The sequence below is a fragment of the Ursus arctos genome, chromosome X (genome assembly GCF_023065955.2).
Source record: "Ursus arctos isolate Adak ecotype North America chromosome X, UrsArc2.0, whole genome shotgun sequence".
NCBI classification, from domain to species: Eukaryota; Metazoa; Chordata; class Mammalia; order Carnivora; family Ursidae; genus Ursus; species Ursus arctos.
Genome location: NC_079873.1, coordinates 84,636,832 through 84,651,034, shown reverse-complemented (window position 1 = coordinate 84,651,034; position 14,203 = coordinate 84,636,832). Strand labels below are relative to the sequence as shown.

The following is a 14,203-nucleotide window of genomic DNA, read 5'->3' as shown; positions in this document are numbered from 1 at the left end:
ATCTACACATTCAAGAAGTTCAATGAACTCCAGGTAGGATAACTCAGAGATCCAAAGCACATTCTAATCAAACTGTCAAAGACAAAGACAGAATCTATAAAGTTGCAAGAGAGAAGCAACTCCACGCAAAGAAGAGATTTTCAATAAATTAACAGCTTATTTCTCATCAAAAACCATGGAGGCCAGAAGGCAGTGGAATGACATATTTAAGCACTAAAAATAAAAGAACACTGAAAATCAAGAATTCCCTATCTAGCAAAAACCATCCTTCAAAAATAGAGTTAAAGTTAAGACATGCTTAGATAAATAAAACCTGAGGGTACTCATTGCCAGTAGAACTGCCTTACAAGAAATGCTAAAGGAATTTCTTCAAGCTGAAATGAAAGGACACAAGACAGTAACTCAGAGCCTTATGAAAAAATAAAGATCTCTGCTAAAGGTAGCTATATAGGTAAATAAAAACCAGTATGTCATATTTTCAGTTTGTAACTCCTCTTTTTATTTCCTATATAATTTAAAAAACAGATGCATAAAAAGATAATTACAAATACATGTTACAGGGCACACAATGTATAAAGATATAACTTGTGAGAAGAACAATATGATATCAATTCAAATCAGATTGTTATAAATTTAGTATATTAATTTTAATCTCCAGTGTAACTACTAAGAAAATATGTAAAAGGAATAAATAAAGGAAATGAAAAGAGAACAAAAATGGTATAATACAAAAAAATCTATTAAACGTAAAAGAAGAAATGAATGGAGAAAATGAAAGGCAAAAAGGGTGTAAGATATACAGAAAACAAATAGCAAAATAGCAAATAGTAAATCTCTTTTATAAGTAACTATTTTAAATGTAAATGGATTAAACTCTCCAATCAAAAGGCAGAGACTGGCAGAATGGATTGACAGTTAAAAAAAGAAAAAAGATATTCCATGTAAATAATGACCAAAAGAGAGCTAGAGTGGCAGGCTATAATATCAGACAAACTAGACTTTAAGCCAAAACCTGTTACAAGACACAAAGAATGACATTATATATACATATTTTTAAGTTAATGCATCAGTAATTTATAACAATTATAAACATATACACCAAACAAAAGAGCCCCAAATATATGAAGCAAATACTGACAGGCTTAAAGACAGAATTGGATAGTTGTACAATAATAGTTGGAGACTTCAATAACCAAGTTTTAAAAATGGACAAAATATCTAGACAGAAGATTAGTAAGAAGATAGAGGTCTTGAGCAATACCTTAAACCTGTACCTAAAAGACAAATATAGGACACTTCACTTTAGAGCAGAATACACATTCTTCTCAAGTGCACATGGAACATTCTTCAAGATAGAACCTATACGGGACACAAAACCAGCTTCAATAAATATAAAAATATTGAAATCCTACAAAGTATATTCTCCAACCACAATGGAACGTAGCTAGATTTCAATAAAAGGAGAAAAACTGGATGTGAAAATTAAACAATGCACTCTTAAACAACCAAAGGTCAAAGAAAAAATCACAAAGAAAATTAGAAAACACTCAAAGAAAAATGAATATGAAAATACAACACACCACAACTTATGGGATGCAGTAAAGGGAGTGGTAACAGGGAAATTCATAGCAGTAAATGCCTACATTAAAAAGGAAGAAAGATCTTAATCAATCAGTGACCTACGCTTGCACCTCATAAAAAAAAAAAAGAAAAGAAGAGCAAACTAAATGCAAAGCTAGCAGAAGGAAGTAAATTCTAAAAATTAGAGTGGAGATAAACTATATAGAGAATAGAAAAACAATGGAGAAAATCAATGAAACCAAAACTGGTTCTTAGGAAAGATCAACAAAATCAACCTTTATCTAGACTGAAAAAATTAGAGAAGATGTCAATAACTGAAATAAATAATGAAAGATGAAACATTTAAACCAATCTTACAGAAATAAAAAGGATTATAAGAGAATACTATAAATACTTACACACCCAAAAAATTAGACAACTTAGATGAGATGAACAAAGTTTTCAAAACACAGAGTATCAAAACTAATTCAAGAAGAAATAGAGATGGAGCTAGAGAGTACTATGCTAAGTGAAATAAGTGCGAGAAAGAAAACTACCATATGATTTCACTCTTATGTGGAATTTAAGAAACAAAACAAATGAACATGGTCAGGGGAGAGAGGCAAACCAAGAAACAGGCTCTTAACTATAGAGAACTGATGGTCACCAGAGGGGAGGTGGGTGAGGGGATGGGTTAAATAGGTGATGGGGATTAAGGAGTACACTTGTTGTGATGAGCACCAGGTGTTGTACAGAAGTGTTGAATCACTATATTATATACCTGAAACTAATATTACACTGTATGCTAACTGGAATTTAAATAAAAACTTAAAAAAATAGTTGAATGGGGGGTGCCGAGGTGGCTCAGTCATTAAGCATCTGCCTTCGGCTCAGGGCGTGATCCCAGGGCCCTGGGATCGAGCCCCACATTGGGCTCCCTGCTCCGCTGGGAGCCTGCTTCTTCCTCTCCCACCCCCCTGCTTGTGTTCCCTCTCTCGCTGGCTGTCTCTCTCTCCGTCAAATAAATAAAATCTTTTTAAAAAAATAGTTGAATGGATAAAGAAGATGTGGTATATAGAATTAAATATTATCAGCCATAAAAAAGAATGAGATCTTGCCATTTGTGCCAATGTGTATGGACCTAGAGGATATTATGCTAAGTGAAATAAGTCAGAGAAAGACAAACACCATATGATTTCACTTACATGTGGAATCTAAAAAAACAAAACAAGTGATCAAATAAGTGATCACAAACAGACCCTTAAATACAGAGAACAAACTAGAGGTTGCTAAAGGGGAGGTGGGGGGCATGGGCAAAATAGATAAAGGGGATTTAGACATACAAACTTACAGTTATAACAAATAAATCTCAGAGATGAAAATAAGCATAAGGAACATAGTCAATAATATTGTAATAATGTATGGTGACAGAAGGTGACTACACTTATAGTGGTGAGCACTGAATAATGTATAGAATAGTCAAATCACTATGTTGTACACCTGAAACTAAGATAACATTTTATGTGAATTATATTTCAATAATTAAAATAAAATAAAAAGGAAAAAAGAAATAGAGAATCTGAATAAGCTTATAACAAGGAAAGACACTGAATCAGTGTATTTTAAACCTCACAACAAAGTTAAGTCCACAATCAGGTAGCTTCACTGGTGAACTCTACTAAATATTTAAAGAAAACTTAACACCAATTCTTCTCAAACTCTTCCAAAAGTAGAAGAAGAGGTAACACAACCTAACTCATTCTATGAAGCCAATATTATCCTGATACCAAAGCCAGACAAAGACACTAAAGAAAATTACAGACCAATACTCCCTATAAAAAACAGATGCAAAAAAATCTCAACAAAATACTAGCAAACTAAATCCAACAGTATACTAAAAGGATTATACACCATGACCTGGTGAAATTTATCCCAAGAATCCGAGAGTGGTTCAACATAAGAAAATTAATTGTTATAATAGGCCACATTAACAGAACAAGGAGGAAAAAACCATCTTATCATCTTAATTAATATAGAAAATACATATGATAAAGTCCAACACCCTTTCATGATAAATGCACTCAGAAGCTAGGAATAGACAAAAACTTTCTTAACATGATAAAAAGTATTTATGAAAACCTCACAGCTAACTCAATACTCAATGGTGAAAGATTGAAAGCTTTTCCTCCAAGATCAAGTGTACAAGAATGCTTGCTTTTATCATTTCTATTCAACATGGTACCAGAAGCCTTTGCCAGAGTAAATAGGCAAGGAAAAGAAATAAAATATATCCAAGTTTGAAAGGAAGACATAAAACTATGTCTGTTTCAGATGACATGATCCTCTCTCTCTCTCTCTCTCTCTCTATATATATATATATACAAAGTCTTGAAGAATCTACAAATAAAATATTAGAGCTAATAAATGAGTTCAGCAAAGTCTTAGGGTACAAGATGAACACAAAAAATCAATTTTGTTTCTATACAATCATAATGAACAATGTGAAAAGGAAATTAAGAAAACAATTCAGTTTGCAATACCATCCAAAAGAATAAAATATCTAGGAATAAATTTAACCAAGTAAATGAAAGACATGTACATAGAAAACATTGATGGCGGAAATTTAAAAAGTCCTAAATAGGGGTGCCTGACTGGCAGGGTAGAGCCTGGCTCAGTTGGTAAAGCATGTAACTCTTGATCTTAGGGCTCTGAGTTCAAGTCCCACGTTGAGGGTAGAGTTTACTTCAAAAAAAAAAAAAAGGAAAAAACAGACCTAAATAAATGGAAAGACAACTTGTGTTCCTAAATTGGAAGACTCAACAATATTAAGATGGCAATGTCACCCAAAGCTATCTACAGATTCAGCGAAATCCTTATCAAAATTCCAACAGTCTTTTGAGCAAAAATGGAAGAACTGATCCTCAAATTCATATGGAATTGCAAGGGGTCCCAAATAGCCAAAATAATCTAGAAAAGGAAAAGAAAGTTGGAGGACTCACACACCCCAATTTCAAAAGTTACTATGAAGCTATGGTTGGTACTGGCATAAGGACAAATAGCTAGTGGAATAGAATTGAGAGTCAAGAAATAAACCCCTACATCTATGGTGAATTGATTTCTGACAAGGGTGGCTAGACCATCCAATGGGGAAAGAACAGTTTCTTCAACAAATAGTGCTGTGACAACTGTATATCCACACACAAAAAAATAAAGTTGGATCTCTACCTCGTGTCATTTACAAAAACTAATTCAAAATGGATCAATGACCTAAATATAAAATCTAAAATTATAAAAATCTTGTAAGAAATCACAGGAGTAAAACTTCATGACATTAATTTGACAATGGAATCTTAGATATGACACCAAAAATATGAGCAACAAAAGAAAAAAGACAAATTGGACTTCATGAAAATTAAAAACCTTTGTGCATAATAGGATATTATTAAGAAAGTAAAAAGATGACCTCCAGAATGGGAGAAAATATTTGCAAATCATGTATCTGCTAAGTATCCAGAATGTATATAGAAGTCTTAGAACTCAACAAGAAAAAGACTAACAGTCCAATTAAAAAATAGACAAAGGCCTTGAATAGACATTTTTCCAAAGAAGATACACAAATAGGGAACAAGCACATGAAAAGATGCTCAACATCATTAGTCATTAAGAATATGCAAATCAAAACCATAATGAAGAAGTACTTCATTAACAAACTAAGATGGCTATAATAATAATAACAATAAAACAAAATAAAAACTGTTGGAAGGAGGTGGGGAAATTGGGATGTTCATGCATTGTTGGTAGGAAGGTAAAATGGTTCAGCCCCTGAAGAAAACAGTTTGGTGGCCCCTCAAAAACACAGAATTACCATATGGCCCAGTAATCCTACTCTTAGGTATATACCCCAAAGTACTGAAAAAGGTACTCAAATAAATATATCTATGTACGTGTTCATAGCAGTGTTACTCACAAATGCTAAAGGTAAACAGCCCAAATGTCCATCAAGGGATGTATGGATAAACAAAATGTAGTATATTCATAAAATGCAATATTATTCAACCATAAAAATGAAGTACTGATAGATGATATGATGGGGATGAACCTCAAAAACAACATTCTAAGTAAAAGAAACCAGACACAAAAGGTCACATAATGTATGCTTCCATTTATATGAAATATCCAGAATAGGTTAAATCAACAGAGACAGAATGCAGATTGGTGGTTTCTAGCGGGTGGGGGGGTGGAAATAGGGAGAAACTGCTTAACTACGAGGTTCCATTTTGGAGCAATAAAACTGTTTGGATCTAGATAAAGGTGGTGATTGCATAACATGGTGAATGTACCAAATGTCACTGAATTATTCATGTTAAATGGTTAATTTTATATTATGTGAATTTCACAATAAATTTTTTAAGGAATTGAGCCAGGATCCTTATGTACTGTACACAAAATAACTCAAAATGGCTCAAAAGTTAAAAGTATCAAACATATAGAAGAAAAACAGGCAAAATTGAAAACTATCATGTAGTTAAAGGCTTCTTATACATGACACAAAAAGCAATAATGATAAAAGAAAAAAACTCATAAACTGGACTTCATCAAAATTTTTAAAAATCTAATTGAAACATACTGTTAAGAAAAAGAAAATACGACCCACAGAATGGGAAAAATACCGTGTGTGTGTGTGTGTGTGTGTGTGTGTGTGTGTGTGTGTGAGAGAGAGAGAGAGAGAGAGAGAGAGAGAGTATACATAGGACAAGAATTTGTATTCAGAATATAAAAACTTTAGATTTAAGAAGATAAGCAATACAACTTTTTTAAATAGGTGAAGATTACAGAAGACACTTCACAAAAGAAGATATCTGAAAGGCTAATAACTACATGAACATATGCTCAGCATCAGGAAAATCAAAATAAAACGAGATACCCCCTTATATCCAATAGAATGGCTATAATTAAAAGGATCCCCATACACTGCTGGTGGGAATGTAAAAGAGTATAATCACCTTGACAAATATTTCAGCAGTTTCTTGTAGAGTTACACACATTATACACTCCATTCCTCTGTATCTACCCAAAAGAAATGAAAAATATGTGTACAAAATGACTTGTACACAAACATTCACAGTGAAAGATGGCAGATCAGTGGCTTCCAGGGTACAAAGACAGGGCAAGATTTTACTGGAAAGGGGCATAGGTGAACTTTTTGGGGTAATGAAACTATTTCATACATTAATTATTATGGGTGCATACATTTGTCAAAACGCAATAACTGTACACTTAAAGTGGATACAGTTTATTGTTGTAAACTATACGTCAAAAAAAGTTGATTTGAAAAAAATAGAAGGGAGGGGAGCCTGAATTGGGACTTGGACCTCTTCAGTAAGATTTCCACAGGCAACTCCCATGAGGGACGCTTCATTGAGGTCCCGGTTTGCGCCAAGGAATGCGGAGGCAAAACATTGTTGGAATAGCTAAGTTATTCACTTGTTCTCTTAAATTTACTAAATGGCATGCTGTATTTCCTGAAATATTCAAAGTATTTATTTAAATTTCCTTTGGGTAGAAAAGAACTCAAATTAATTAAGGAACAATAAACTTATATATATGTAACATATATGCATACCAATATACCTACCTGTACTGTAATTATCTAAATATTTAGTGTCAACCCAATAAATAATTTAATAATGAAAAACCTTAAGAAGCTTCCTAGGAAATCAAAATGCTCAAAGTAGTTTTAACAGTTCTCCCCTATGGCTACAGATAAACCTCCTTTCTTGTCGACACATTAGTTTTAATTTTCTCTTTACAATACTTCTGCTCCCCCACTCTCCTGTTTCTCTTTTGGTCCATTTCATCTCTAGTCAGATAACACTATTTAAGGAATTGTACCTTTTTTTAATATATCAAATATTGGTATATGCATATTTAACTGACATATGTCTAGCCAATACCTTTATAAATAAACTAAAAAAGTTCTTTTAAGTCATTTTTCCACTTTATGGTAAAGACCAAAGATGAAGAAAGATAATCAAAAAGGAAAAAAACACATTACTATGCCTAAGGAAAGGCAATTAGATTTCACTGAATTATATTAGAAGAGACTACAGATCCTGTGGAAAATCACAGTTATCATTTATTTAACACTTACTATGTGGTACACAATAAGACACTTTAGGTTAATATTAGCCTAATTAGTAGGTGAAGAGTCATGACTTAAAACCTAAGCCTGATGTCAACAACCATGCTCTAAAACAAACGATTACACTATTCTACTATAGTAACTTTAGAACCAACTATTGCAGGGGCTCTGTACTGCCATAAAAAGAGAGGAATTTGCTCTACCTACTATAAACACCAAAATGCTAAAGCAGTCCATCATTCTAATTCCAGGCCCTTTGGTGTCCAGGATAAACTATCTCAGCATTCTCTCCCTACCCCAGTTCTGAAGTGTAACCTAACTTCCAAATCCTGCTCTTTCCATAATTTGTTGTGATAAAGTGCTACATTAAAGCAACGAGAAGGAGCTAAATGGACCTCCCACACTACACTTTGACTACCTGACAAAGGAACAACTAAGAAATGTGCAGAATCTTTAAAGAAGATGGATATAACATCCCTAATGGCATGCCACGCTCACTGTACCCAGCTGTGCTCACCTATACCGTCTTCTAGACAAAATCAGAAAGTCTACATCCTCTCAGCAATACAAACCCTAAAAGTGTATCTTCGTTCTACAACACCCTCTCTTCCAGCTAGGTTATGGAGTCAACTCTCAATCACTGAGGTTGACACAATTTTCTTCTCTAGGGAAATTATTTTTTTTATTTTTTTAAAGATTTTATTTATTTATTTGACAGAGATAGAGACAGCCAGTGAGAGAGGGAACACAAGCAGGGGGAGTGGGAGAGGAAGAAGCAGCCTCCCAGGGGAGGAGCCCGATGTGGAGCTTGATCCCAGAATGCCGGTGATCACGCCCTGAGCCGAAGGCAGACGCCTAACGACTGAGCCACCCAGGCACCCCTTCTTTAGGGAAATTATAACTTGGAGGTGGGTATTGGGACAGCAACAGGAAATATGATGCAATATTTTCAATCAATATTGGGAAAAAGCATTAACTAGTTAGAAGTGATTTTATTAAGGCTTTGGAATAAATTATAGAACTTAACAAGTAATTAAAAACTAAGACACTGGGCGCCTGGGTAGCGCAGTCGTTAAAGCTTCTGCCTTCAGCTCAGGGCGTGATCCCGGCGTTCCCGGATCGAGTCCCACATCGGGCTCCTCCGCTGGGAGCCTGCTTCTTCCTCTCCCACTCCCCCTGCTTGTGTTCCCTCTCTCGCTGGCTGTCTCTGTCTCTGTCAAATAAATAAAAATCTTTAAAAAAAAAAAAAAAAAAAAACTAAGACACTTGTTTGAAGTGTCTGTTAAAGAGTTACTACATATTTTACAAATCTCAAATATTCCTAATTCAACTACAAAACACTCAGTTAAAACATAAAGATCTGAAATTCTTTTTTTTTTAAAGGAGGCTTCACACCTAGCATGAAGCCCAGTGCAGGGCTTGAACTTACAACCCTGAGATCAAGACCTGAGCTGATATCAAGAGTTGTATGCTCAACCAACTGAACCGCCCAGGTGCCCCTGAATTTCTTTTTTTTAACCAGGAAGGAATTTGTATTTTATAGCAACTTTTCTGTCAATTTATCTAAAGATTTTGGATACATTCACAAGAACCTAAAATGAAATCACAGGTTTCATATATACATTACATATTTTGCTCCAAATATAAGTGAAAAATTTGGATCCAGCATTCAAAATATCACTTTTTTTTTAGCATTGACAAAGTAAAAGTGGAAAGGTGTTTGTTATTCAGTGGAGGGAAAAGATAAGGAGAATACGTGTTACACTTTACATGAAAGAGTACAAATTAAAGATGACCCTTCTTCACTGTGTTTAATGACAGAATTATTACTGGTATTAGGTTATTCTGTCAGCCTCTGGAATTTTTTATTTTAAAAAAAGATCCACTGAAGTTCTATTTTAGAAAAGCAGGTAAAGGAAAACTCTAAAAGTGACCTGAAATGTTTATTAAAATAATAAAATCCTGTTTTAGTTTCTTTCATTAATTCACCTATAATTTTTTTCCTTTAATAATGATGCCATGGAAATAGTTAACTGTAAAATATGTTGTTAAATTGTTTAAATCCAAAAATGTTGAAATATACAGTTGTAAACTAATATTCAATATTTTTTAACATTTTTATTGCAAATGTAAACATTTACTACAGATAAGTGAGAAAACACAGTTCAGAAAAATACCCTATAATTTCACTATCATCTTCTAAGTCTTTTTTTCTCCATTTAATTTTGAATAAACATTTACCAGGGAGATGAAACATTAGGCCCTCGAGTATTCTATCCAAAATGAACCAAGTTAATGTCCCAATGAATACACATTTGCATTAATTGTGATTTAAAGAGAACCTATGTCTACTCTTGTTTTCTATAACAATTTACATTTCTATTAATGTTTAAACCCAATAAAATCTTTATAGAATTTTTAAGTACAATGAGGTAAGAATACCAACGAAAAACTAGACATGTAAGAAAAACTAAGAAAAAGGTTATAATCTGAAATAATTTAATCCCTTTTGCCTCTTGAATATTTTCAGTTTTATTCAGATTAAATCAGGACCTGATTTTCAAACGAAGCCTGGGTATGCTAAGTGAAATAAGTCAGACAAAGACAAATACTATATGATTTCACTTATATCTTTAAAACAAAACAAATGAATAAACAAACAAAAAGCAGAATCAGACCTATAAATACAGAGAACAGACTGATAGTTGCTAGAGGAGAAGAGGGTGGGGGATGGGCAAAATGGGTGAAGTGGAGTGGGAGGTACGGGCTTCCAGTTATGGAATGAATAGGTCATGGGAATAAAAGGTACAGCATAAGGAATATTGTCAATGGTGTTGCAATAGCGTTGTATGGTAACAGATGGTAGCTACACTTGTGAGCAAAGCATAACCATAAGAGTTGTTGAACCACTATGTTGTATACCTGAAACAAATGTAGCATTGTGTGTCAACTATACTCAAATAAAAACAAACAAAGCCTGGGTAAATAATGTTTACAATGCCTCTTGAAAATCAGAAAGACCTGATTTTGAACTCACCTTTGTTTTTTATAGCATATTGACAAATTCAAATGATAATGATTCAACCATCTGGAGAAAAAAAATATTTCCCTTTCCCTATCTGTGTATCATGCAGTGGAGGGAATAGAATGAGAATATAGGTGTGAAAATCTATTAGGAAACAGATAAATTTATAAGCCCCTATTTTTAATATAAGGGTTGTCAATCTGCAAATTCAAATGTGTCAGTCAAATGAGTGAGGAAAACAAATCCAAGCCCCTGAAGATGAACCTCTTCCAGCCTCTAAGAAAGGTGACCTTTTTCAGTTTAGTCTCATTTGTTATTTTACAACATTAGTCTGTGGTTTTTTCCATTATACGGTATACACAAACGAAGGCATGAAGGCAGTGATAAGGTCTAATAAGCTTGTGACATAACAAAAAGAAGTCTTTACTGCAACTGTGGAGAAAAATGAAAGGCCCAAATAGGCTGTAAAAGATAAGCGAGCAAACAGAACTGAGAGAGGTGACAGCAAAAAAATGAATTTATCCACTATTAACCAAATTACTATAAACTGTGTACACTCACTTTGAAGTAAAATCATCTTTAAAAATTAAAAACCCAGGAACTCAACTGACGATAAGAACAAGAAAAAAAAAAGTTGTTACTTTTCTTCTTCCAAAATGTATCCAGTATCTCCAGGGAGCAAGAGGAATGGGAGATGGGGAAATCCACAACCTATGAAGATAAATTTTGCCAGACAGTGGAAACTTTCAACATATCCACATGTGAAGAAAATGTATAGCTTATTTTACAAATCACAACATAATAAGAGTTGACTCTCATTTTGAAAGAAAACAATGAAAATTAACATGACGTCAAAGCTAGGGCAAATTGGCTCATTAATAGCCAGCTAGGAAAACTACTCAGAAGGGATACTAAGCTTAATAAATGCTTCACATTTCAAAAGGCTTCCTGAAACTAAATTAACTCAAAATGGGTAAGGCCATTTCCCACAGAGTCATTGTTCAAGCATTTCTCCTACAAAGTAAAAATGAAGGAAGGTAGAAAAAGAGTGTCTTCCTCATTTCAAAATGTATTTTTAAAATATTTTTATCAATGACCAAATCTGAGACCTATTATAGCTGAATTCTTTGTTTCCTACAACATTATCAAAGAGAAATAAGACAGTTAAATGAATAGAAAATAAAAACTATCATAATGATCCTAGTTTCTCTTCCCTTAAACTTCACAGGCAAGATCAGAAATATCTCTATCCTATGATTAAAGGGATATTCTGAGTATGAGAAAATTAATTAATCCTAAAAACTTCACTTTCCATTAATTATATGAACAGCTTTCTACCAGATGATGTAAAGTATAGAAGTAGAAAATGATCATTGCTCTTGAGGTAACTCTTCAATCGTAGGTTTAGATAGATAGATGGATGGACAGATAGATATATAGGTAGAGACAGAGGTATATAGATGACAATATATAGTTTAGAAGTCTTCGCAAAGGAAATAATCTGAAATACAAATAATTTTGTTTAAAAATGTTGACAGCAGTGTTATCAAAAAATAAAAGCAGGCTATGTTGGATCAATTGTTATTGGACTTGCCCTCTTGCCATAAACTACCAGAAAACTGCAAAATATGTGAAATAAATATTTTCAGACATTGGGAAAAGTTAGCAAAGACTGTGGTCTCAACATTTATTTTAAACATTCTCCTGAAGGTCCTAACACTAAGATAAAGGGGAAGAAAGAATGCATAGTAGAATAAAAGAAGTAAATCTATCTTAATTCACAAAAGACATAATGACATTTGCAGATAATGCTAAACAATCCATGAAAGAGCTACCAGAAATAGTAAAATAATTTGGCAAGATCACAGCATACAAGTCAATAAAAACATCAACTGTGTTTCTATATACTAACAACAACTGAAGACAGAAAATACAATACCACTAATAGTACTGTGCAAACACATGAATACTTGATGAATTTAACAAAGTATGTATAAGACCTACACGCTGAAAAGTACAAAACATTACTGAGAGAAATTAAAGACCTTAACAAACAAATATACATCATGTTCATTCATCAGAATACTGAATACTATTAAGACATCAATTTTCCCCCCAAATGATTTGTAGATTAAACACAATCCCATTCAAAATTCCAAGAGTTTTATTTTTAGAAGTTGAAAAGCTAATTATAAAAGTTATATAGAAATGCAAAAGAGGATTAGGAGGAGAAGGATGAGAGGAGGAGGAAGATGGAGGAGGAGAAGGAAGTAAACCAAAAATTTGAAAAAGAACAAATTTGGAGAATTTGCACCACCTGATTTAAATCCTTTTTATAAAACTACAGTAATGAAGACTGTGTGATATTAGCTTAAGAATATACATACAGGTTGATAGAACAGATTAGAGTCCAAAAAAGACCCACACATACATGGTTAGTAGTTTTCAACAAAGGTACCAAGGTAATTCAATGGGGGAAGGGATCATCTTTTCAATAAGTGGTGCTAGAACTAAACAAATGGGGAAAAAAACTGAACCAGTATTCTTACCAAATACCATACACAAAATAACTAAATGAGTCAAAAGCTAAAACTATAAAAGCAACTTTTAGAAGCAAACCTGGGAGAAAATGCTGATGATTTTGGGGGTACTCAAAGATTTCTTATAAAGGACACAGAAAGCCATAACCATAAAAAGCTGATAAACTGGACTGTGCCAAAATTATATGTTCACTGTCTAAAAATACCAGTTACAAAATTCAAAAGGCAAGCCACCAAATGGGAGAACATATCCACAAAACATGCATGTATTAGATTAGACAAGATGTTGTATCCAAAATATATAAAGAGCTCTTACTACTCACCTATAAGAAAACAAAAAAGAAACAGCCTACTGAAGCACATAACATAGATGAATTGCAAATGTATAATGTTAATGAGAAAAAAGCTAGACTCAAAAGGTTACATACTGGATGATTCAATCAAAATGATATTATAAGTAAAGGTAAAATTATAGCAAGAGAAAACAGATGAGTGATTGCCAGGAACTGTGGGTAGGTTGGGGGAAGGAGGCTAATTAAAAAGGGGCAGCATGAAGACATATTTTGAAGTGATGAAACTGCTCTGAGTCTTGATTATGACAGTGGTTACAAGATTGCATGCTTTTATCAAAACTCATAAATAGTACACCAAAGATAGTAAATTTTACTAAATATAAATAAAAAGAGAACTATAAGAAAACTACCAGGTGACTGTAATACTCAGATGTCAAAATGGTTAAAAATAGAGTAACTATAATAACAGCAAGTGCAGGCAAGGATGAGGAACAACTAGACCTTTCATACATTGTTGGAATGTACAATGGTACAACCACTTTGGAAAACAATTTTTAATTTTCTTGTAAAGTTAAAAATAGACTTATGATACAATCCAGCAATTCCATTACCTGATTATTTATCCAATAAAATGAAAGCTCAT

General features: G+C 33.3%; 1 protein-coding gene across 1 annotated transcript in view; it reads right to left on the bottom strand.

Moving 5' to 3' along the window:
• COL4A5 (collagen type IV alpha 5 chain) overlaps positions 1-14,203 on the bottom strand; it is a 240,960-nt gene that overhangs the window by 208,725 nt on the left and 18,032 nt on the right. The gene's annotated exons all lie outside the window — the stretch shown is intronic.